Source organism: Cygnus olor, chromosome 4 (genome assembly GCF_009769625.2).
Source record: "Cygnus olor isolate bCygOlo1 chromosome 4, bCygOlo1.pri.v2, whole genome shotgun sequence".
Lineage (NCBI taxonomy): Eukaryota > Metazoa > Chordata > Aves > Anseriformes > Anatidae > Cygnus > Cygnus olor.
The window spans coordinates 76,689,380-76,714,533 of NC_049172.1; the positions used below are offsets into that span (position 1 = coordinate 76,689,380).

Genomic DNA, 25,154 nt, shown 5'->3' on the forward strand with positions numbered 1-25,154 from the left:
GGAATCCAAGCTTCACTGAAGTCAATGGCAAGTGTCCCAGGGTTTCACAAAGAAAAAAAAATTTAAAGTGCTAAGTGTTCTGCAGCTTTGCATATGAAAGGGAAATTCTGTTTTGGAGAGTTTCAGCTACTGCCCAAAATACGAGAGCCCTGGTCACATCAGTCTATCTCCTTCTATCTTGAGAGCAATCTCTCTTCATCTTTCATTTCAGAGTTTGATGTGGACTTAAACCAAAACCACAAATCAGAACATTCCTGACCGTTAGGGCTGTTTGAACTTCAATCTGGATATGCATTTGCAAATGTGCTTTATCTTTATAACACTAGCCAAGCAAAATCCCCCATCTGGGTGCTTTCGAAGTGAGGAAGGTCTGCACGTAAATTTTGTAGTGTGAGTCTTAATCTAATCTCATCTCATCAATGCATTCTCCTGTTTGGCTCCTTATCTGTCTATCTACCCAGAACATTAGTTTTAAATGTGCGATCTTTGGTCTTCTGCAGGGGGATAGGTAGGAAAGGTCTGTGGACTACTGCTAACTTTGAAAAATGTAACTAAAAACATGAAGTATTGCTAGAAAGAGGCTTGGATTTACTATATGTAGGTTTGTTCATCCACTGGGAAATTTTAGGGGGTCTCCAGATAATAATAATAGAGGTTATAAACCACTTGCCTAACACTTAATTTTTTTTTTTTTTTTTGGCCAGAATTTTATGGTTTAGTAACTAGTCGACATCACTAGATTTTCCCGATTCCTATCTTGTTCGTGGGCATATAGTATCACCCAGTGGTAGAAACCAGCCTGATCAAAAATCCTGCTGGCGTTATTCCTTGCAGCTGTACAGAAGGCCGGTAAAGTGACAGATCCTGCTTGAGAAATGTCAAAACCTTCAAAGCCTCTCTGGCTGAAACAACTCTATTTATTTATTTAAATTATTATTATTTTTTAAAGTGAGGTAAGTGCAACAAAAAGGGAATTCGGCCTTCTGCCTCCCTAGGGTGTTCCAGCTATAGATACCTCTGCACCTCGCTCCCATCCATACCCTACTACACTCACAAATGCACATGCACACATTTGTGCATATGCATGCATGCACGAACATAGAAGCTTCTGTTGTGTAATACACGGGGTAGGTCAAGCAGGAGGATATTTTGGTAGCCAGGACTGGATGACAAGTTCTAACAAGCCCATCCACATGTGTTAAGATTAGAGTGCAGACATCAGCCATGACTCAACAGGATATGCTGGGCCAAAGCCAGGACCAGAATGCTGTTACTGGCCTTCTGAATCATTAGTGGAAAAAAAAAAAAAAAAGAAAGAAAAAAGAGTCCTCTGTCGCCAGCATTCTCCATCTGTTTTTAACTTGGTGATGTCCTTTGGAAGGTAGGTGAACTATTTGGTTTGCTTTAACTACACAAACATCTTGGCAGAACAGCATCTGAACATGCACGAGGCTAGCAGCACTGCCCCAGTGGTGAAGCCAGCCTGGGTCTGTGATTTGGGATGTTTGGCTGTGCGAGGACTGTCAGGGCAAGGGAAAGAGGCTGATGGTGATGTCGGTAACCCCATGCCTGCTGGGACATGAGGTGGCTGGGAAGCAGGCGAGGACAGATTACTCAGTACCAACTGCACTTAAGGGTGGTGCGAGTGGGGGAATCTGTTTTCTAGCATGGTGCAATAGGAGCTGCTGTACCTGGGAGGGCTCTGTCTGAAAGGAAAAAGATGTTTCCTTTCTAAGCTGGCAGCTTTATCAGGTTCATCTTGGGAATGCACAAGTCAAACTGGGGTCATTTTTTCTTCAGCAGTAACGCTTTTCCAAGTCAGTCTGGGCAGGCCAGTTCCCTACGCATTTTGCCCTTGGTGACCTTGTGCATCCCCCTAATCTTACATGGTATCCCACAGGGGTTTCTTCAGCTTTTCCCAAGCCACATCTTTTCTTCTCCTGCACCCAGCCTGACACGTTATAGCAGAGCATAGTTTGTCACTGTGGGTGTGCCTTTTGTTTGAAGCAGTGGAGAATTTCTTGTAGGACACAGTCACTTGTTAGTGAGGGCTGGATCATGCAGGAATCTGAAAGCTAATCTGTATTGATGTTTTTATGGCAAAAAACATTCACACACAGTGAAAGCAAGCTTGGTAATGATATTATTCTTATTGAAATATCAATCCTTCATGGGGACTTGATCACTACTCTCAGTCTGACACATAACAGCTTCTTTAATAGAGGCCCTTGAAGCAGGCAAATGTGTGTGCTACTATTATAGCCTGCAGTTTGGACTCTCCTGGCCCAGGCAGCAAATTCATAGCCAAGCAGTAAAAGTCTAGATTTAAAAAGCAGATGGCATTTAAAGGAGTTATGTGCAAGGACTATATCTGAGCAAGATTAATTGCCTGGATAAATGTCAAATGGAGAATGACTGCACACGTTTCGGTTCCGCAGAGAAGCTTTGATGGAGCTATGATGGATTACAAATCAATCACAAATCAATACATTCCTGCTGTTGTAAAAAAATATATTAGTATTGTACTGAGATGTACTGGCAGGAAAATAGTCTTTCAGTGGAATGAAACATTTCTGCTCCAGTCAGTATTGGCTAATCCACTTCAAGGAAGATATGGACCAACTACAGTGTCCATTTGGAGCAGGAGGAGGACAATGAGAGAAGGAGAGATCAAATGAGCTTAGTCCAAAAAGAAGAGTCATGGAAGAACCCAATAGCAAAGTAAGTAAGAGACTACAGGGTAAAAGAAAATAATTTATGTAAAAAAAAGAAAAGAAAAGAAAAGAAAAGAAAAAAGAAAGAATGTAAATGTAGTTTAGACATTAGGACCACCTTCCTGATCTGAAGGTTAGCAAAGCACTGGAATAGGTTTTTGGCAGAAAGGTTGGTGTCTCCACCACTCTATCCTTTAAGAGAATGCTGGAGCCACATCTACCAAAAATGGAAGAGAGACAATAGAAGCAGAGGGTGGACTAGAAGATCTCACCATAGCCCTCCTAGACATTTGAATTGTATGTCTATAAAGGAATACTAGAGAAAGACTAAGCAGGGAAACAAATGAGTTAGGAAAGGAAAAGAAATTAGAAATAGGAGTCACAGCATGAAGTCAAGTAATGGAAAACAGGTCAGGCAGAAGGAAAAGTGCCTCAACCTAAAGAGATGTGGAATGGTTTGTGGAGGACTGCAGTGGAAGCGCTTGGACTTGAGTCATTCAGAAGAAGTCCTGGGGGAATTATATGGTAGGGAACAACTTTATATTGGCAAAGGGTGAATAGACAAAATGATCTAATTAGCCTTTTCCAGATCTTCTTTTTATGACTTCACAGAATGCCTTGAAGAGGACAGTGGGATTTGAGCTTCCTAAAGGAAGCCAAATCAAACATTACAAGCCACCACACGACAACAACAGTCAGCATGAGAAACAGCCACCTCCCTTGTCAATGGGTTTTCATTCTAACCAATCTTCAGAAATTCAGCTTATTGCTGATGACTCCTGTAAAGAAGAGGAAGAACAGTCACACTGCTCTGAAGATCACTTATAATGCAGGAGATACGGGAGTTACTCTCTTGAATCACACCATACAACCAATTAGTTTCACTGAGTCCAACTTACTGTAACGGTTACTTCAGCCAAAGGAGCCAGAGTGTGATATTCTAATATGAAGTACTGCTTCTAATAACTGCGCCTCTTCCTCAGAGATTGGCTTCACTCATGAGTTGCAGCAGGGATGCTTCTGAAAATCAGCTTTGCTTCTGGTCAGTGTCTCAACGTTTCTTGGTTCTCGTGTACTTAGTTAATCTGAAACCACAAGGTGCAAGAATACCGTAAGAGAAAGAGCCATTAATCTCCATGCCATTTTCAGGAGCATCCAACCCTGTTTATGTGGAAGAATGCCTGGCAGCCAGCAATTAATAATGATTTATTTCTAGTGTTTTCTAGGCCCCAACACAAAGTATTTATGCATATTCTCATTTTTCAGATAAGTGTGTCAAAGGGGAATAGCCACTAACTCTTCATTTAAAACCCTGAATGATAAAGCATCTAAACTTCCAGAAATGTTCTATTACCTTTCCTCATTTTGCCATTTTTCTTGACACTTGGAAAACATGAAACAACTTCTGCAGTGCACATGAAAACCAAAACATACAGAATCTACTGGCATACTCCAGGGTGAAGTTGACCTTAAGTCTAGACTCACGACAGGGCCATGCTATTCCACCTTTATGTCCCGGTGAAGTAAGAGGAAGCTGCACATAATGTTAACCATGCTGTGTCCCTGTGGGCCATTAGTTATGGAAAACAGCACATCTGGTTTGCTAGAATCATAAAATCACAGAATATCCTGAGTTGGAAGCACTAAATCCATGTGCTCTCCATGCTAAAGAAAGCTTTGATTATGGACATAACTACTGGATTTGGGATAAATTATGGTTCGTGGCATGGAGAAATCTTAATTTGGGGGCTGTGGGCACAAAGTACCAATATTAATCATCAGTTAAGATCAACAGCCCTTGCATCCTTTCAGTACTTAGAGGGAGCTTATAAAAAAGATGGAGAGCAACTTTTTAGATGGGCAGATAATGATAGGAAAAGGGGGAATGTTTTCAAACTAAAAGAGGGTAGATTTAGATTAGATGTTAGGAGGAAATTCTTCACTCAGAGGGTGGTGAGGCACTGGCACAGGTTGCCCAGAGAAGTTGTGGATGCCCCATCCCTGAAAGTGTCCAAGATCAGGGTGGATGAGGCCCTGGGCAACCTGATCTAGTGGGTGGCATCCCTGCCCATGGCGGGGAGGGTGGAACTAGAGGATCTTTAAGGTCTTTTCCAACCCAAGCCATTCTATGATTCTATGGTAGCAGAATTATGGCCCTTCTACATTGCTTCTTATTGATGTGTGGTTTCCTCTTGAACATAGACCTCCATGACCTTCTGAACAGGATAATGACAAATGGCCTGGAGATTCCTGAGTCCATGCTAGGGTCAGAGAGAGCAGCATACTGCTGTGGTGACATACCAGCCTGGGCTCCCAAAGCAAAATTGCTGCTTGATAGGATATTTGTCCTGGGCACAGTGTGGTGGGAGGGCAGATGTGCTGTTTCCAGCTGACACATATTTCAGAAGTACCAGGTAGCAGAAAGTAGCATGAATACCCAATAAAGTCCAAACATAAGTGTCAGTATGATGTGCCTCTACAGTATCTCTTTCTGTTTTAGTTATTCTTGATGAATGTAGCTGGCCCCAAATGTCAAGATGTTGGATCCAGGCCATCATATGTAAAAAGCCTGGCACTTCCTGAGAGGGAGGGATGTTCCTTTCCAGGCTTGATGTGATTACATAAAGCTAAATCTGATTTATTTATTTAGGAATAAAAGAAAACAAACAAACAACAACAAAACTAGGACTGAACATGCACTAACATGCATCCTAACTCCACACCTCTTTGTGATTGACCTTCATTCTCCTGAGCACTCCCATGTAGATACAGGCTCTATATAGATAAAACTGAAGTGGTTTCAGAGCACAACTCTCTTTCAAGTTGACTTGTATGCCTATGTCACTTGAAGTTGTGTTTGACCTACCTCTTAAGAGGGCACATTCATAAGATTGAAAGGATTCAGACCACCTACTATCTGAGCCTAATTATCTGTATAGCCAGTGGAGAGAGGTAGGGAATGAAAGCACCTCATTTATTACAGATGTTTCAAGCAAGCAACATGACCTTTCCCTTCACTGACTGAACAGGCAGGGAGCCAGACTCTGGCAAACCTGAGCAGGAGTTGCTCTGCCCTGCTTATACTTTTCTTGAGCTTGGATATGTTGGCAGGCATCAGAGCAACGTTGGTGGCTACAGAGTGACTCTGTAGAGGAACACAGCACCCTGTGCTCCCACTGCAGTCAGCAGAGGAAAGTACACATCAGTGCAGGATTCTTAATGTTATCATCTGGATTTGGTGAGGCTATTTTTAAGAGCTACTTATTTCTCTCCATGTCTTATATACAGGAGTTGAAGGTGACTGTCTCTGCTGAGATGTCTAGACGGTAGAAACCTGAAGTTAAGTGAGCTGAATCTCCCACACTCCAACCTCTATTTGTTTTCAACACTGCAATAAGCAGTCTAGATACAGCCCATTGGCACCTCCTAAAGGTCTACTTTAGACCTTTTCTTGTTGCAAAATTATTGCAAATTCATGGTTTTGTCAGGCAGGTGGGGGGGGGGGGTGGAATGTGATGTATGTGTATCTTGTCTTAGGCAGGCCAAAAGTCTTTGTTTCCTGCAGGTAGAACCATAAAACCACAGAATATCCTGACCTGGAAGGGACCCACAAGGATCATCGAGTCCAACTCCTGGCTCCACACAGGTCTACCCAAAAATCAGAATTCAGACCATATGACTGAGAGCATAGTCCAGTGCTCCAAATCCAGAACAACGAGTGCTTAGTAATCTGTGCTGTCACTGCTTCTGACAACTGAGCACTCAAGAGGAGGCAACAGGAGAGCATGAGCATCTTCTTTTCATCACAACTGAAATTTCCACCAAAAGTTTCCAAAATAAAAAATTTCTGATTTGAAAAAGTGTAAACAAAGAAAAAAAAAAAAAACACAAAACAACTCATTTGTTGCATTGAACGGAAACCATATTATCTATGTATTGTCTAGATCTTATATGGCTGTGCTAGAGTTTAGGAAAAGCCCCATCATACTGAGACCAAGACCCCAGTTTGCCATCCACAGTTCCACCAGGAGGTAGAAGGGGACCTGACTGTGTGCTGAGGCTTTCTAAAACCTGTTCCTCACGCCCTGACACAGGCCAAGCCTGTGACACCCGGCCAAGGCAGTGATCCTGGAAGTTACTGGAGGCTCTCAGCCTTTCCTAGCAACTTTCCTCACATGAGGGAGGGACGCAACCTAATTCACCAACGCTTTAACTCCTGCTTTTAACTCAGAAGAGCGCCGAGGCTCAGCCGCGGCTCCCACAGGTCGACACCCGTGGGGAAAGCCCAGACCGGTGCTGCCTCTCCGCGGCCAGGCCGCTCCGCCCCGGGCCGCCTCACCTGCCAGCGCGACATGGCGGCGGCGCGGCGGCCCGCGGGGAAGGGAGGGCAGCGGCGGGCGGGTGATGGCGGCCGGGGCCGGGGCCGTGAGCCACGCTGCCCCCACAAAATACCTCTTTTCCTAGTTACTGTCCCATACTCTCCTACAACAGGGAAAGAACCAAACAAACCCCACTCTGTTTTCTTTCGCACTGTGGACTGAATTTTTAGGGCTTGTGGAAGGTGCCAGAAAGACGGCCCTGCAGATTGAATTACTCTGTGTATGCACAGACCAGGTTATGTGCCAGCAGCCAGAGCGTTAGCTTTTTTTTTTTTTTTTTTTTTTTTTTACTCTCCTGCCAAAGGGGTTTGGTTTTGACCTGGAGAAACCAGCTGAGGGACAGAAGGTAGCTTATTCCAGTTGATTCCTTGGCCTCTCTGTTGAGACTGGGAAGCAAGTTGCCAATGAAAGGCAGCTGTAGGTTTTCTCCAGACAAGCTCTGGCAACTCACATGGGGGTGATTTAAGAGGTTACCACCTCACACTCTCTGCTGCCAGAGGTTACTGACTATTTAGCAGGGTTGGCAGGAGTGAAGCACCTTCTGAATGGTGGTTTGAGTTATGAAGCTGCTCTGCGAGCTCCACAGCGGTGGAGGCCGCATGGCTGCTGCTCATGCTACAGGCCGGTAAACCTTCTGCAGAGGGTTTCTTGAATCACAGGAGTGTGATTTGCTGAAGGCACCCTCAGACAGTGTTGCAGTGCTAGGATAATCATGCAAGGCAAGGATTATCACTGTCCAAACTCTGTTTTCTTCAGATAAACTATGCATAAATGTTGTGTGTCATGGCTTTCCTCAAACTCCCACATCACAATCTCATAAAGAAACCCAGTCCGCTTATGGACATACAAAAAACATGTTCAACTACACTGTCTTTCTTAGAAAAGAGCAACTCAAGCAAATGCTGTGGCTCACTTCAGTACAGCTTGTCCCTCCCAAGACAGAATAAAAGAACAGTTTGCATTGGAAGTGGCCTTTATATATCATCTAGTCCAGCCCTCTGCCATGGGCCCAGGCTGCCCCCAGCCCCATCCAGCCTGGCCTTGGGCACTGCCAGGGATGGGGCAGCCACAGCTCTTTGGGGCAGCCTGAGCCAGGGCCCCACCGCCCTCGTAGCAAAGAATTTCTTCCTTGTATCTAACCTAAATCTTTTTTGGTTTAAAAAAAATTACTCCTTGTCCTGTCACTACACTCCCTAACAAAGAATCCCTCTGCAGCTTTCCTGTAGGCCCCCTTTAAATGCTGAAAGGCCTATAAGGTCTTCCCGGAGCCTTCTTTTCTCCAGGCTGAATAACCCCAACTCACTCAGCCTTTCTTTGAAGGAGAAGTATTCCAGCCCTCTTATTATTTTTGTGGACTTCCTCTGGACCCTCTTGAACAGGTCCATGTCCTTCTTATGCTTGGGGCCTGAGAGCTGGATACCCTATTCGTCAACAGCTTCTGTTTGTGCATAGGCTTTTCAGGACCTTCCTTCATTCCGACCAGCCCTGTCTGGGTACCTGGCATATCCCAGGGCTTCTCAGCTGGCACTGGACATGATACGGGCAATTGTATCATACCCCTCATTATCAGCACACCCACATCTCAGCACACCTTCCCATGCATAAATGCACAGACACCGATTCACTAATCGAGCCCTTTCTCATCTGGTCTGGGAAGAAAGGTCAAAAGAAAGAGTACCAGTCACTTTCTAAACTGTGCGTAGTTGTGGTTACCACCCAGCTGGTTTCCCTCTGAAGGCTTTGCAGGCCTTCAGAGGCCCTGATGGGCCCTGCTTTCTGGTGTGTGCTCAGAGGTGCTAAACTCACCACCCCAGTAGGAGGTGGCTAGGGAGATGAAAACCACAGGTCAAGGTAATTCTTAGATAAGCTTCCCTAGGCTGATTTGCTGCTAATGCTGATTAACTGGTTTATGAATGCAAACTCTCTTCAGCTATCAACAAACTTCTTCATGTGGCCTCTGACTTTCCTAGACAGTCCCTGACTGATAAGAAAACATCTCACCTTTGATTTTTCATCTTTCCCCAGCACTATGGACCAAAGGTTGAGAGAATAAACCAGAACACAATCAACTAATGATCCTATACTCTATTCCCCACCACGTGTCTTTTAATACTCAGTCCTGTACCAAGACAGAGGTCACATCTTCTGCATTGGTGGGTGTTCTAAACCAGGAGAAAATATACACAGTGACCCAGAAGAATTCTAGTAGATACTCCTCATTCTCCAGGACTGCTTCCTGCATCTGTCTGCTGCCTTAAAAAGCATCTCTGTGTCTCTGACCTTAGAATAACTGTCTCTGGAAATGCTGCAGTCAAGAGGGGTGCTCAGGGACATGATGACTCAAGCAGGTCCCAGGGCGTGTGTGCGTGAGGGTGTGCATTCATGCAGTTATGTTGGGAGAATGAAGCAGCCACCAAGTAGCTCCAGATGTTGACTGAGGAAAATGCATTTGGTATCAGCTCTCGGTGGAAAAGAGGGAAAAGGTATGGAGCAGCAGCTGACTGAAGCTGGATCTGTAAAATAAATAAATCTGCTTCCAAGGCTGTTTGTGTTGCATTTATATGTGCATGCATACTCTTGCTTGTGCAAATACATTGTAGTGCATCCCTTCAAATGGACGTAGTGTATCTTGGGAACTGCCTGCAGACATCGGCCTTTGTGCCAAAATGTACTGGTCAGGTTCATTGGTAACAACATTCCCTAGGTGTGCTGAGCTGGAAAAACTACAGACATTTCCTCACTTTTGCTCCCACCTTGCAGTTTGTTCTGGCTGTTGCTGATTTGATCATGGTTCCTGAGCTCAGCAGTGCCCTGTGTGTAAGGTACAATTTACAGCATGGATATTTGCATGCCAAGGTGCCATTTTGCACTCATCTAGTCTTGCCAGCATGGATCTGTGTGACCAACCTCTGTTCCCTTTCCCCAGTTTACTATGACCTTATGGCAGAAGCATTCACACTGAGATATGGTCATCATTCTCTCACTGGTGAATGCCTCTGCATATTCTCTCTCTGTTGGCTGAAAAGCAGCTGGAGCAGCACCATGATGATGAGAATCACTGGCCAGGACAGATGTCTCTGTGGGATTTTCACCTTCTAGAGGTGCAGAAGCATGGGTACAAATCTCAACCAGAGATTCCGGGCCAGTCTGTAAAATGATTCTACTCTTCCTTGAGAAAAAAAAAATAATAAATAAAAATAAAAATAAAATAAAATAATATAAATATATGGGAAGGGAAGGGAAGGGGAGGGAAGGGGAGGGAAAGGAAGGGAAGGGGAGGGAAGGGAAGGGAAGGGGAGGGAAGGGAAGGGAAGGGAAGGGAAGGGAAGGGAAGGGAAGGGAAGGGAAGGGAAGGGAAGGGAAGGGAAGGGAAGGGAAGGGAAGGGAAGGGAAGGGGGAAGAAAATTGCTCACCAGCACACCTCTTCCACATGATCTGAGCCCAGATTCATCCAGGTGAAGGGATGCAGAGCCTGGTGTTCCTTTGGGCTAGGTGCCCCTGTAGGCTTCAGGCTAGCCAGCAGGAAACATTAGGCACAAGGACTGAGGGGTAATTTAGTCCATTTGACTCTGGGCCCAGGGTTGGAGTAGGGAAGAGGCCAAAAAAACTTTGCAAAGACAACATGTAGTTTTGTTTTGATTTACAATATTTGCTCATAGTAGCCACATTTCTTGCCCTGCCTCCTGCCAGATTTTGGCCTCAAAAACACAGGCTTTGTGCACGTCTTCTGAGGCTGTGATGATTTGGACCTTGCTGTCATTTTCTGTCCTGTTTCTCAGTACCTTTTCCTTACTCCACCCTTCAGGTGACTGCAAGGACATCTACTCTTGGTACACTTCAATCATCCTTTCTTGGTCACCCTTCTCCACCGCCCAGTCCTATTATTGACCCTGATATGTGAAGTCAACAAGACAACACATGTAGCCAGTGTAAGACTTGATTGCTGTAACTAGAGGCAATAAACATAGCATCTCAGCTGGCTCAAACACTGTAATTTTTCCTCATCTGAGGGTTCCTAAGAATGTTAGAAGTTAGGACAAAGAATCCTAAAGCAACTTCAGATAAGTTCTCTCCAGTCTAATGTGTTTAACCAGCTAGTTGTGTAGTGGTAGCTCATTGCCTCAAAGCTGTGTCTATTGAGCTGTATTTCAATAACCTAATTTCAGCCAGAGGCTGTCTGCAAACTCAGCGCTGAGAAGGAAGAGTTAAGAGCTGAAATTGGTAATCTGTCCTTGTTCTGTAACTGCAGAGCTACATACTGTGGTTATCAAATCCAAATATTGCCGTGTTCTCAGAGCACCTCACACGTGGTCCTTAACAGGCAGCAGTGAGAAATAAAATTCTTTGCCTTGTTTTTGACAAAGCAGGATAAGTGATCTCAGTGATCTAATTTGGCTTTGCAGCCTACAAACATTGTCTGTTGTCAAGGTAAAGTGACAGTTCTGAGATGTCTTAAATGCTTCAAGGAATTCATGGTTGAAAGATTATGTGATGGAGCTAAAGGATGGATCATACAAGCCCTACAGGTCTCTTCCTGCCTTGTTTTTAATTGTAAATACATGTAATCTCTTCTGTAAATTCACTCCAGACAATTTTCTCTAAAATTATTTCAGCGTTTTTCTTAAATTAATTTTCAAGACAGAGTTCAGATATCACTATTAGCAAACTTCTAGCTAAGATCTACCCACCTTCACTGCATATTAGTCTAACTTATCATCTTGATCTTCATTACAGTATCCAATTTTAACTAAATTAGTCTTGCTATATCCTCATAATTCAATCAGCTCCCATATCCTTTTCCACTTTTTCTTGCCTGGCAGTGGTGATAGGTCTGAAAGTAGCTTTTCAGACTATTTTATTTCAGCAATGTAGTGTTTACCTGTCACTCATAGCTTCTAGCTACAGCACCCTTAACTCATTAAAGTCCATCTTCTAAACAGAAATGATGCTACTTAGCTTCCAAGGGCCAGCACAAGCACCCATGTAATGTAAAGATATATATACTGAGGCCTCTTTCCCAGTAATTTCCACCACGATGTTATGAGTGACCTCTTGGAGGGTAAGCGATGCTCTTCTGCCTTTCCCAGGGATGATGCTCACAAAAGCTCTGGTAACAGGTTGTCTCCTCTTTCATATATTTTTCTGAGCAAGTCCAATGTCTCGTATCTTTCATTCATGATTTCTGTCTGATTTTCCTGTGTGTTCAGAAAAAAAATAATCCACTACTCAGCTGCTAGAGTCCAGCTCTTGCAGTACATCAGTGTTTTACCCAGAAACTCCTCTTTGTCTCTTTTAAAGGGTGCTGAACATCAGAGAATCAGGAGACTCACAGTCGGTGTTTCACCAACTTGGAAGGTCAGGAAAAAAACCTTATTGTGAAGAGTCCAGTTCCTACATGCCTCTTAATGCTAAGGAAATGATTTATGCCTGCATTCAACCAAGACACCCCCAAGGAGAAACTGGTGTTAGGAAGTTTTCCTATGATGCTGAACCAAATTTTAGTCTCTGAGGCTGCCGGGAACAGAGTTAGCTTTTCTGTTGATTTTACATGAGTCACAGTGGACTCCTTTCACCATCCATTCTGGCCTGCAAGGCTAGGAAGAGTCAGGATGTTGTTTTTGTCTTCATGTCCCTCAGACTTGGTTAGTCCAAATGGGGCCAGGTCCCTGGGGTGAGAAAGGAGCTGGTTCACAGCTCATTTTCTGACACGCTGGAGGTATTGGCTAATTCCTCTTCTAAAGGGATGGTCCTTTGCTGGACAAGATGCTTGAGTACTCTTCAGATCAACACAAAAGTGAAAACCTGTCTTGTGGAAATCAGTAGGACCTATGTACTGAGATTTCTTTGGCCATCTGACCTCCAGCCTCTCTGTGGCTTCTCAACTCTATGAAAATAACATTGTAGGGCAGCTTTTTGTGTGTCTGCTATTTTTATTTATTTATTTATTTATTTATTTATTTATTTATTTTCCTGTTGTCTTATAAGTTCTCTGGAGTTTGTACTGTCTTCCACTGTGTTAGGCTGAGAAACCTACTGTGGCCTAGGTGTCCTAGGGCTGCGTGACAACAATGAAATTTTAGGGGAAGCTCTATTCTTGAATGTCTGTTTGGAAGAGCAATTTGAATGTCAGAGTGCCAACTGCCAGTTTAAAAATAGAGGCACAGGACGTATAGAAAGCAGTTCATGACCCTGCTGGGAGGCTTCCAACACTGGGCAGGTTTACTGAAATTGCAGGGAACAGTCTGATTTTTTTACTAGTTTTTGTTGGCATAAATGCAGTGAGTTATATTTAAAAAGAAAAAAAATAGAAGGGAAGAGGAGAAAAAAATAAAAAGGGAGATGTGGACCTTACTGACGTGTATTTGGTGGAATCTGTCAGTCACACGGTCACATACCAGCCCTGCTCTGGCCCTGGGTGGCGAGGACAGGCTGTGCTGAGGCCAGCTGCCAAGGTCTCCTGGTGGAAATGTGCAGTTACCGGAGGTGGGAATAGACAAGTCCCCTGGCTGTGAGATGCCTGCCAGGCAGCACAGTTCCTCATGACCCCATGCTTCCAGATTCCCCTGCAGCAAACACTGCTGACCAGTCAATCCAAGAGGGGCACAATCATCTCACAAACCTTACTGTCAAATCCATTTTGGACCCCGCTCCTCTTAGTCACCCATCTGGGAAAACCTTGCCTCCTAGGTCTTAGATTGGTCCTGGTCATCCAGCAGCACTCCTGCCTCCTCTCCTCATCTGTTGGTGACTAGCTGTGATGCCAGGGGTTGACTCGTTTGCCCTGACACAGGCGTCCTGGGATGCCAATGCATGGAGCAGAGTACCTGGTGGCTGCTTTCAGGTGAGGCAGATCACTCTCCAGGCTCCACTTACTAGATTTCCATTGGCTATAATGGGATCTTAAGTGTTTTGTGCAAGGGTAAACACGTATCTTTCAACATCTGAGTATATGATAGCCACAAGCTAAACAACATCTCAACATAGGGAAATGTCCATTTGCAGTGGTATCTCTGCAAAAACTTTACATTCACCCTCAAACCATTACTATTTAATAAGGTGGGCAAACCTCAACTCTACATTTTGCTGATGCAGAAACAGAGGAATACTGTGATTCTCATGTGATCCTGTCACTTTCCGCAAAGATGGTAGACAGCTCTACCACTCTGCTCTACCTCTTGGACACAATTTTCTTCAAGAAATGATTGGTCTGAGCAATGAAGGAGGACTCAACCAGTCACATATTTCTGTCAATGCAATTGTGAGTTAGCTGCTCCACTCTGCACCAGAGCTGGCTGCATCCACTGTGACCTGCATTTGGCCCATGACTTTTTCTAGTGCCAGGCCAGCAAGAAGTTCATAAGATATTTGTCATTTCTTTCCGTTCCTTTCAGCATTTGGTGGGATTTCCAGAGCTATGTGGCTCTGAGTATGGAAAATGTTGCAGTAAGGAGCTGACTTGTTTAGATGAAATGTTCCGCATCCTCTTGAGTCACTTGCAATTTCCTTGAGCTCCTTATATTATAGCCCTGATTGCCTGTAGCCTCTCAAGCAAATCATAAAAAAAAAAAAAAAAAAAAAAGAGAGAGAGAGAGAGAGAGAGAAAGAGAAAGAAAAATTAAAAAGAAATGTTTCTTATCCTGAGCCAGAAAGACAGAGAGAAAAATTCCTTGGTGGGTGTCAGATTTTGGCTTGCAAAATTAACAGCAAATGAGCATGTTCACTTCAGAGTGCACCTTGCTGTTATGATGCCTCCTGCTTAGAAAAAGTCTCCCAGGCAGGATGTCAAGGACCGATGGCATTCAGTTGCCTGGGGAGTCAGCTCTCCTTTCATTCATGATAGGCAGGCATTGGGACTGACCCTCTGACTCAGCAGTGCTAAGCATCCTCCTCTGGGATTCTTCCTGCTGAGAAAATACGACTAATGGAGACCTGCCTCGTGAGGCTGGGAGCATAACTTGGAGGTGTCCACCACCTTGGGGACTGGAGACAGCTGCGTTGCGTTCCTGCTTTTTGCTTTTTTTTCCTTTTTATGCCACTTCCTGATGATAAATTCTGACACTGTTCAGTGTAGCTCTGAAGATGAGACTGAGGCAAAAAGAGCAGTGAAAGGTGGAGTGAAGACTTTCTTCTCCACTCTTGAACTTGGCTATGGTCCGATGAGTCACTAGAGTGAGTCATGTTAAATGGCTCAGCTGTAAAGACCATGGCGTTTTCTCCCTATCCCTGGGACTTATGCCATGGACTCCTCTAGGCTTCATGCACTTGGTTTCATTTTTACTGGGAGGAGGAAATGGTATCTCCAAATTCCACCCATGTTCAGCATTGTGAGAGTTGTCTGCTGGTAGCAAAGGTAATTCTGAAATAAAAGGGTGCATCCTTATTGTCAATCACAGAATCATAGTATAGAGTTTTAGAATATCCTGAGTTAGAAGAGACCCACAAGGATCATTGAGTCCACCTCCTGGCTCCACACAAGACAAACCCAAAATCAAACCATATGTCTGAGAGTGTTGTCCAAATGCTTCTTGAACTCCAAGTTGGTTCCTTTCTCTTTCTCACCAATATCTTGCCCAAAGGATCACCTGCACCACATATTTTGCTCTAATATGGACTGAACTGTTTGGTACCTGGGTGTGGAAAGGAAAATAGTTCCCTCAGGGTTAACAGGCTTTAGATAGCATGAATGCAGGCCTGGTTGCAGCACGTGGCTATGGGTGCAGGTCTCACTCCCTGAACTGCAGAAGAGGCAGCGTAGGTGAAGAACTGGATTAACACAAGCAGTGTGGCCTTCCATACTTAGTGCAAAAGGAGCCAACACTAAAATAATATATCGCATAATTTGAGGGAAAAGGGTTTCCTCCTTTAGATGGGGAAGGCAAACATGCTGGGAATTATCTGACTCCAGGATGACAATCACACACAAGTGAGACCTCATTGTGACCAAACTGTGCATGCTTTGAGTGAAAGACTTCCCATACCTTTAGGAAAACTCTTGGGCTATTTTGGCATAAGAAAATAATGTCCGACAAGGGTAAGTGTGTGTAACATAATGGTGGAGACCAAGCAGCAGTTTTCTGATAGAGGTAGCAGGGGAAGGGCTGCAACTAGCTTGGATGGAGCAAGATAACCTTTAAAAGGAGTGCTCTGCACAAAGGGCCCTTCTAGCCTGGTGTTCCTATTAGTGGCATCTTACAAAGCCACTGGACGCCAAGGTTCAATTTTAGTTTGTTGTGTTTAAAGAGGATGAATTCAACCTGGAACAGGTGCAGAGAAGGGCAACGAGCACCATCAGAGGAAGGGTGTGCCCTGTTTAGGAAATTCAAAGAGCTGGACTTGTTTAGTTCAGCAAAATGCAGGCTTGGAGCAGTTAGGATCATATTCTAAAATAGAATGGAAGCTAAACACTAGAGAGGGAGAAAAGCTATTTAAACTTAAAGACATCGTTGGCACTGGAACAGATGGGGATAAACTGGTCATGAATAAATTTAGGTTGGAAAGTGGACAATGTTTTTTAACAACTGAAGCAGTGAGATTCTGGACCAGTTTTCCAAAGGGAGAAAATAAATGAATTCCTAGAACTTGCTAAGTTTATGAGGTGGTGAATACAACAGCAAAGAGCTGGCCTTGAAGACATGGACTTTAAAATCACCATCACTGGAATGAATGGCCCACCCAGAACTATAGGTTATTGTTCTTGGGTTTTCTTACTCATATCTGTGTCTGCACCACTTTGCTTGCATTTTGGGGGATTCCTGACAATGCTAACAACAAACAGTGCACTTTTGGTTTAGGATAGAAACCTGAGCTGCTGGAAAGCATGGAGATATGGAAACAACTCTCCCCTTCCAGTGAAGGAGCAAGGGTGGCTTTGCATCTTCATTAAGACATGCATTACACGCATGGTTTGCCTTCATGCATAGGCATAGCATGCACAAAGAAAATGGTTACTAATACTTCAGCTGTAAGAGACAGCAGATGTAGGTCAACTCCACAGTGCAGGTGCCTGACCTCAGCCATAGTTTTGCTCTTTACAGTTTAAATTATGTAAGATTTAAAATGATTTGGTAATGACAGCGTTATGCAGAAGATGATTTGGTTTGACAAGCAGGATTAATTACTTTGGTTTTCATAGACAGCCTCAAGCTAAGTGGAATTAAACTAACCTCAGTTTAGTAAAACTGGTGTAATTTGTGTATGATTGTGTAAGCACTGAGAATGTGGATGTGGACAAGGTAAAATCTCTAGGGAATTAGTTGCTGTGGTCACTCCTAGCTGATAGTGCCTGATGGTAAATAATGTGAGGATGCTTACTCTTCCTGCAGTGAAAAGGACTTCACATATACAGCATGGTAGGAACATGTAGACAGAACTTACTGCAGATGGCTGACATGCTGTACATCAGGATTTGGTTCACTACAAAATGAGACCACCTTGTTTAGTGGAAAGCCTGCTTAGCTGAATGGGCATAAGCCATGCTGTTCTGTGTTTCTTTAGGGACAGACAGTGGTCCCTGGATTGCTTTATTAGCTAGTACAGTTGTAAATATTTCCCTTGGAGCATAGTCCTGAATTTTTCTAAGGACTCCGTTCCTGATTCACGGGAGAGCTCAGCTACTGGCTTCAACAGGTTTGAAGCTAGTCATGTCCCAGACTTGACTGGGGCATCTGGTTTGACTGAATTCTGAAACCGAAGTGATACAGCAGAGTTCAGCTACAAGCAATAAAATAAAATAAAATCACCCCTCATTCCAGCATCCTTGTGAAATAAGCCTCTCTTCCCTTATGATCCAAGTCACTTCAAGATATATGAGGACAACAGGACCAGGAGTCCTGGCTATACTCTACAATGCAAGTCAGTGGCTGAGAAAAGAACAATATTCCTGACTTTATTTCCTATGCCAAGTTGATCGGTGAAATTACAGCCTAGCCAGCCATGCGAGACTTGAAAAACAAGAAGGAAAGCAAGGAGGGAATCCAGAAGGACCTCAGCGTCTGTGATTCATGGTCCTGAGTTAGGCACTTAAGCTTGTACAGGTAATGGGGAGAATATATCTCCTACTGAGTTTTTAGTACCTACTAACATACCTGTGTCCTGTCACTCAGGGCACTAAATGGCCCATCTCTCCCAGTCATTAGGGGAAAAAAGTAAATATAAATAAATAAATTAAATAAAGTTTCTAGAAATGGGGAGATTTGGTTTTGATCTCCTTTAGGGTCAAGAAAAGCCTTGAATCCACATCTTCTTTTTCTTGGGTATAATGAGGTCAAGGCTATAAAGTAAAAGGGATGTGATGATTCTTCTTCCATTACACAGAGAATATAAATTTACATTTTCTGTTTAACTCCTCTTTGCTCCAGAGCCCTGGTCCAATGATTGTCTACGCTGCAGGCACACTTGATGATTCCCAGGCTCTTTTGTGAAGTAAGCTATCTATTTCACTAAGAGAAGAAATTCAGTTAGTCAACAGGGTAATTCACTCATGGGTCCACACCAGACAGACTGTGTGGATGCATATTGCATCAAGTTTCCTTACTGTCCCAGGGCAACCCTCCAACACGATCCATCTGGACTGCCCCAGCCTGCCTTCTACTTTTCAGCAAGCTCTGTAAGTTTATACCTTGTTCCAGGACGTTTAATACCCACATAGCTGCAGAAACATCATTTGGTAGGGTGCAACACAGCCTCATCATTATTTTGGGGCATTCTGAACCAAGTTGACCCTCTGTCCAGAAAAACCACAAGTTATGATTCAAGGTTGCTAGGTTCCAGCAAAGGCCCAGACCAAGGTCTCTGTGGTGGTGATAATGTCCATCCATATCCGAGAGTGAGCCCTGAGCACTGTCTGCACCACACAGTCCAGGGATGAGTCTTCTTCCCCTCCTGAAATCCGCAAAGACCCAACCCAAAGTCTGAGCTCCACTCTCAGGGCCAGTCACTACTGTTAGAACCACCCCTGAGTGCAGTGACACCTCATTTCTCTTGGTGAATCTTGTCCTTGTCACTTAGCCAGAGTTGCTCAACAAGCCTTTAGCAAGCAAATGGCTTGAATCCAAGATATCTCTGTCCCAAACCCATATTCAAATGGCTGGACCAGATTTCCTCTTGCAGCTAACTATTCCTCAGATATTTCACAGTTGGTCCAGTGAATCTCACCCTGGTCATGCCAGATGAAACAAAGATGGGGCAACTCAGGGAGAGAAAGTGGCCAGAGAACCACAAAGAAGCTGTTGCTGGGGTGGTGCATGTCATCCAAAGAGGGTCGAGCGCGCAGAGACCAAACTGGCAGGAATGAACACTACAGCCAGCAGCACTGGTGTACCAGGTGCTCAGAAAAGCAGATAAGCCTTGGAGGCAGGCAGGCCACACATCGACTGTGCTGCACCCTCTCAGAAAGCTTTGCTCTTCCTAGATTCAGGTTGTTATATGTGCCTGGGACCACACCACGTTTCTTGCTTGTGCCGGATCAGGAGGCTGAAACACAGCTCACCCCATGTGAGAGACCCTAATCCGAAGGGAGAAGGTTCCCCATTTGTGCTCTCTGGAAGCTGTTCCTCAGCTCACGTGCTTGCACAGGTAGGGAATATTTCCCACTTTTTACCTGGCCTGTATTTTCTTCCCATGATATTGTGCCTCTCTTTCTATGCCCTCAGACCTTCTTTGCTGGTTTTTAACCCCCTCAAATTCTTGTGGATAATTAGCATATCCTCATCTCTGCCATCTGATCCTCTCCTTAGGTCTGCTCAGGGCCTCTCCAATCAAGAGCCATCCTGGTAGTATTGTGATGTCTCGTGCTGGCCTCCTAAGAACCCAATCCCTCAGTAAACACAGAACAAATGAGGTAATTAGGAAAATGTAAACAGGACGAGGGAGGCCCTTTCCCCCTTATGAGAGCGGGACTTGGAGAAATTAGCACAAGTTTAGATTTACATTGTATAGAGACACAGATACCCACAGTCCCCATGTAAAGCCAAATTCCTCATCTAATTTCATTATGGAATAATTTCTTCTGTCAGGAATATAAGCCTGCCACCAAACTGCTCCTGGGATACATCAAGTGTCATCTGATGACAGCAACTGGGATGGCAGCACAGCCTCTCTTCAATCTACCTTGGATAAGCTTCATAATTTAAAACACATAGGCAAGAGAGATAGACAGTCAGAGCCTCAGCATACATCACGCAATAGCATTTTGTCTTGCTCTATGTTCTCAAAATATGGTATGTGTCCAGGATAAGGTTGCCTCCTTTTTCTTTGATCCATTTCAGACACTAAGGATAAGTTGATGCTAACAAATTAAATGTAGCTGGGACCATTCCCTGGCCTGGATCCACAGTCACATCTGTGTGATTAAACTCTCTTACTTTCTAAGACAAGGTGGCTGCCTACAGATTGCTTAATGAGCATGGTCTCTGGTTGTGCCAGCTTCCAAAATGTGCCCAGAAACTGTCTGTGTAAAAGCTGGTTGTCTTTGGTTGGAGGTGGCTGGAGACTGCTTGGGCAACCTGCATTGGGCAAGACCCAATGACCCTGTTCTTTTCCCCCAGGACTACCTACTTTACTATAATAGGTGCAGAATAAGGCATTCAGAAACCTGAGGCTTTTTCTTCCCAATGAAATGGAAAAAAAAAAAATAAACAAACAAAAAAAATCATGAGATGGAGTCTGGGGTAATTTAGTTTAATTTAGTTCTTATACTTGAACCCTGGTGTTGAAAAAGTGATGATCTAGATCAGGCTGCTGCTCTGGAAGTGCCAGCCTGCATACCAAATTTGTTTTTTTTTTTTTTTTTTCAAGAATTTACTTTCAAAGAGTAAAATGGGGAACACATTCTGTGCTTCCGGCCACAGCTTCTCTCTAAAGACTGACCCACAACAAATTCTGGAACAAAATGGTATTTCTTCATCCTGAAACAAAATAAAACAACTTGCATCTGCTGGCCAAAGTATCTTGCCCTGGTGAGCATGGGTAACATTGCCATCTAGTGACTCCTCCCATAACAGTTAATTAACCATAGTCTGGATTTACCTAAATTCAGGAAAGCATTTCAATGGGAGCTGCAAGTAGGAACTGGACACATAGAATGATTGAGATCAAGGTTTCCTAATATGTCCTGACTGCAGCAAGTGGTGAGCAAAGAATTTGTCCTTGAAGTCAATGAGTTGTGTGCCCAGACTTTAAGAAACCAACCTGTCCATTTTGGTAGCAGAATAAGAATGCGGGGACTTAGTTTTAATTCTGTGCCTCAGGAAATCTCAGGGTCATGCCAAAGATATTCACCCATCTGAGCTGCAAGACAGCTATATGCGGGCATCGGAAAGGATGACGGGCAAATGCTGACATCTCTAAAGGTTTAATCTTTCACTACAATGCAGATATGGTCAATACTACTCCTTTCCTATGGCTCCTTTAGTATTATTTTAGCTCTTATTCCTCTAAACTTCCCTGGTAACATCAAACGGCTTCTGTTTTTCAGCCAAAGTGAACTGAGGGTAATTAATAGGAGGATGTGAATTAACAGAAATAGCTTAAGCAATATTCCATGTACTTGCTGAATGCCACATTCCCGAAGTCACAGTATCTGACAGGTCACGCATTGTTTCCATCCCTTCCCTTTTTTTCCAGACCAGGTAGTCCACATTCAAACTCTGTTTGTGCTTGGTGCCCCATTCCTGGTTGAAGCTGGCAATCCTCATCTTGGTTGCACCATGTGTCAACAATTTAACTTAGACTTGGGTTATCTTTGGGCAGTCCTTCAAATCTGATTATTATTAGTAAACAGGACAATCTGCCTGCATTCTGTTCTGTTTGATTGCTGCCCCAGGAATAACCCTGCACATAAATAGCAACATTTATAGAAGTACTTCAAATAAGTTGGAGAAACAAAGATTCAATCTCTAGTCCCTGATCAAGGTGGTAGGAATCTGCCCTGCTCATTTACAGATACATGTTTGGGGGTGGGATAGTAAAGTTCTGCTCACTTGTTCTCAGTGCCTAACTTAGGGGTTGTTATTGCTGTGATGTTCAGGCACAAGGAAAGGATGAGTGTTACAAGCATCCTCCCAGAGATTGTGTTCAAAACATGTATTTGGAGTGGGTAGCCTGGTGTCATGAGCAAATCTTTTTCTTGACAACACAGGGAGACAACTTGAGTGTTCTGATGTTTTGGGTTGACCAGCATCTGTCTGGCAACATGGGCTATGACAAATTAAAGTGTCAAACGGGTGCTCTTAGCAGTCAGGTCTGACTGTGGCTCCATCTGACTCTCCTGTATGCCCATGGGGTGATAATTCAGACGGCAATCAAAAGTTTTATTCATGTGTGTTCTGGTCACTCTGTTGTTTATACGGCTGATCATCAAAGAAAATTAATATTTGATTTTAAGACCAGAAGAAGATCATCAATGCCATTGTGCTCAAATGGTGGACTCTGATGCATACGATGCCTTTACATCTGCACCTGGAAGTAGAAGACTGCAGACCTGCCTCCTTACCCCATGCATTCCCATGCCATCCATGCAGCAGAAAAAAGAAAGCCGAACTTGGCAGAAATTTGTCTGGAGCTAAGCTGCCCTGCCAATCACCATGATCTGCAATCATGCAGATGACATGGTGTTTCAAATGTCTAGAACAAATCCAAAATTCAATTTTTTTTTTCTTATTTATGAAAAGGGGTTGGGGTTTGTCCATTTCCTTTCTTTCCTTTCTTTCTTTCTTTTTCTTTCTTTCTTTCTAGAAGCTTTCTTCTTTTTCTTTCTTTCTTTCTTTCTTTCTTTCTAGAAGCTTTTTTCTTTCTTTTTCTTTCTTTCTTTCTAGAAGCTTTTTTCTTTCTCTTTCTTTCTTTCTTTCTTTCTTTCTTTCTTTCTTTCTTTCTTTCTTCTCTAGGTGTCAACATATTTAGTTAAAAATGCCTCACAGAAGAGTGTTTAGTATGGAATAAGAATGTGGTTTGGAGTATCAGGAAGAAAATTCTAAAATTTCTGTGTACTGTCTGATTTTTGAGCGATGAGAGGAGGAAGCTCTTCTTGCCACTATTAAAAGAGAGCCAAGCAGACAAACCAAAGGAAAGTTAATATCTGTCTATCACTGTAGCCTAGGATCATAGGATAATTCAGATTGGCATGAATGTCAGGAATACAACTGCTTTTCCGGATAGGTGTGTATGGTGGAAGACAGACAAATGCGTGCATGTGGAAAAAGAAGAGAGGTTAATTGGTGAAAAGCATGGACATGAGACCCTTGAAAACCAATGTGCTTTAGCTACAGGACTGCTAAATAGGTTGCCAACTGGCTTTTCAGCTGGTTGCCTTAAGATACACTTCAATGACCTGCTGCCCTCACTACCTCTTCTCTGGTCCCACATGACCACTGCAGAAACACCAGCCTTCAGCAGCTCCCACCCAGAGCTTCCAAGCCCCATGGCAGAGATTTCTCCCTTTGCCTCCATGTCCCATGACAGAGCTGGGCTCTCTGGCCTGGATGTTGAGGCAAGCAACATTCAGAGCCATATCCAACTCCCACAACAAAATGAGTGTTGTCTGCCAATGGGGTGGTTAAGATCCTACAGGGCTGGTTTACCGCTGCCTAATGTCCCTTTTGGAACTGGGGAGAAAATCAAGACTCAGGTTGGTAGTGGGAGGAGAGACATGGGGGTAGGGGAGATTGGTGCAGCCAAGTCATTAGGACTGAGAGAAATAAATGGAAGCCATGCTGTACAGAGTTGCCAGGTCTGCCTCCCTGGTGCTCATTTTCATTGAAGAGAAACAATTGAAATCAAGTAAAAAGATTCTTACTCTTGCCAAAGTCATCTCTAGTGCCTCCCCATTGCAGAACAGCCGTTGGAATTGGTGTGTGTGTGTGTAGGACGGGACAAGCAGGGGCCTGGGCAGAATCTGGCACTTCCAAAGCAGGTGAGCTGCCAAGGGAAACCAAGCATTTTGCTGTCGACAGAGTAATGTCGGTACATTCCTGGCGTCAACTGTTTGTTCCCAACTCCCAGTGAAGGTGTCAGTCCCTCCCTGTTATGCTAAATGCTGAATCATTTCTTTGTGTTGCTATGTTGTGTTGTGTTGTTGTGTTGTGTTGTATGGGAAACCTCTGGAGCAGAATATTAGGAAAGAAAACAGGAAAAAATGGGAATAATTTTCAAAGAGATTATTGGTTGTGCTTACAACTTAAAATCTTTGTCTTGAATGGACTAAAACTGGCTACTTGATAGATCTCAGAAGATATCTGTGCACAGGGACTCATAATCTGCCTGAAGTACAGCTAGAGGGGGTCCCACAGCAATCCAACCTGACTCAATGCTATCCAACACCTTTATCAACATTTTTTATTGATCCAAGAAAAGCAGAAAATTATTGCTGGCACAATCCGTAAATGTTGCAGACTACAGAAAAGTGATGAAAATCATCAGAAACAGGTCAGTAACACCCAAGTGGTCTGGATCATTTGCTAGGGCAGCTCATTTGCACGGTGTATGATTTTAACACGGCCAAATTCATGGCCGGTAATTGGGAAGAGAAGAATGCAAGTCACACGAGATTGGAGACAGCATCCTGGAAAGCAGCAGCCCTGACCAGCTTGGGATTGTGGTGCTGGAACAGCTCTCCAGCGCTGCAGGTGGCGACTAATGAAGCCCTTGGACGTGTACGCATGGGCCTGATGGATACAGCATTCATATTCTCTCTGGTATTTCTGGGACCACTGCTAAAATACTGGGCCACAGTCGTGATGTCCACACTTGAGATATTAAAAACCTAAATGGATTGATTTTTGTCCCAGGGTGAACTTGTGGTCTGAAATCTTTTCCTCTAAAGTTGCTTTGAGCCAAACAGGGGAAGTTTGGTGTGAAGATTATTAGAGGAAATTCTTAGTTTTAACTGGGATTCCTGTAAAAGGGAGATGTTGTAACACCAGGGGATTTTCACTCAGAAACGACTGGGCATGAGGTAATTTTCCCTCAGTCGAGTGAAGGGTGACTAGGAGTTCATTCACTTCTAATTATATAGGGAAGGGAAAGTTAACACTGTTTGTGAAAGTGTTTACCCATGGCTTGCAATGGA

At 43.8% G+C, this 25,154-nt stretch overlaps 1 long non-coding RNA gene across 1 annotated transcript; it reads left to right on the top strand.

Annotated features, from left to right (window-relative positions):
• The first annotated feature begins 1,267 nt into the window (after positions 1-1,267).
• On the top strand, positions 1,268-9,636 carry LOC121070052. Its single transcript, XR_005819861.1, has 2 exons — positions 1,268-1,381; positions 9,119-9,636. It is a non-coding gene; the product is annotated as an uncharacterized LOC121070052 (long non-coding RNA).
• Positions 9,637-25,154: the final 15,518 nt, after the last annotated feature.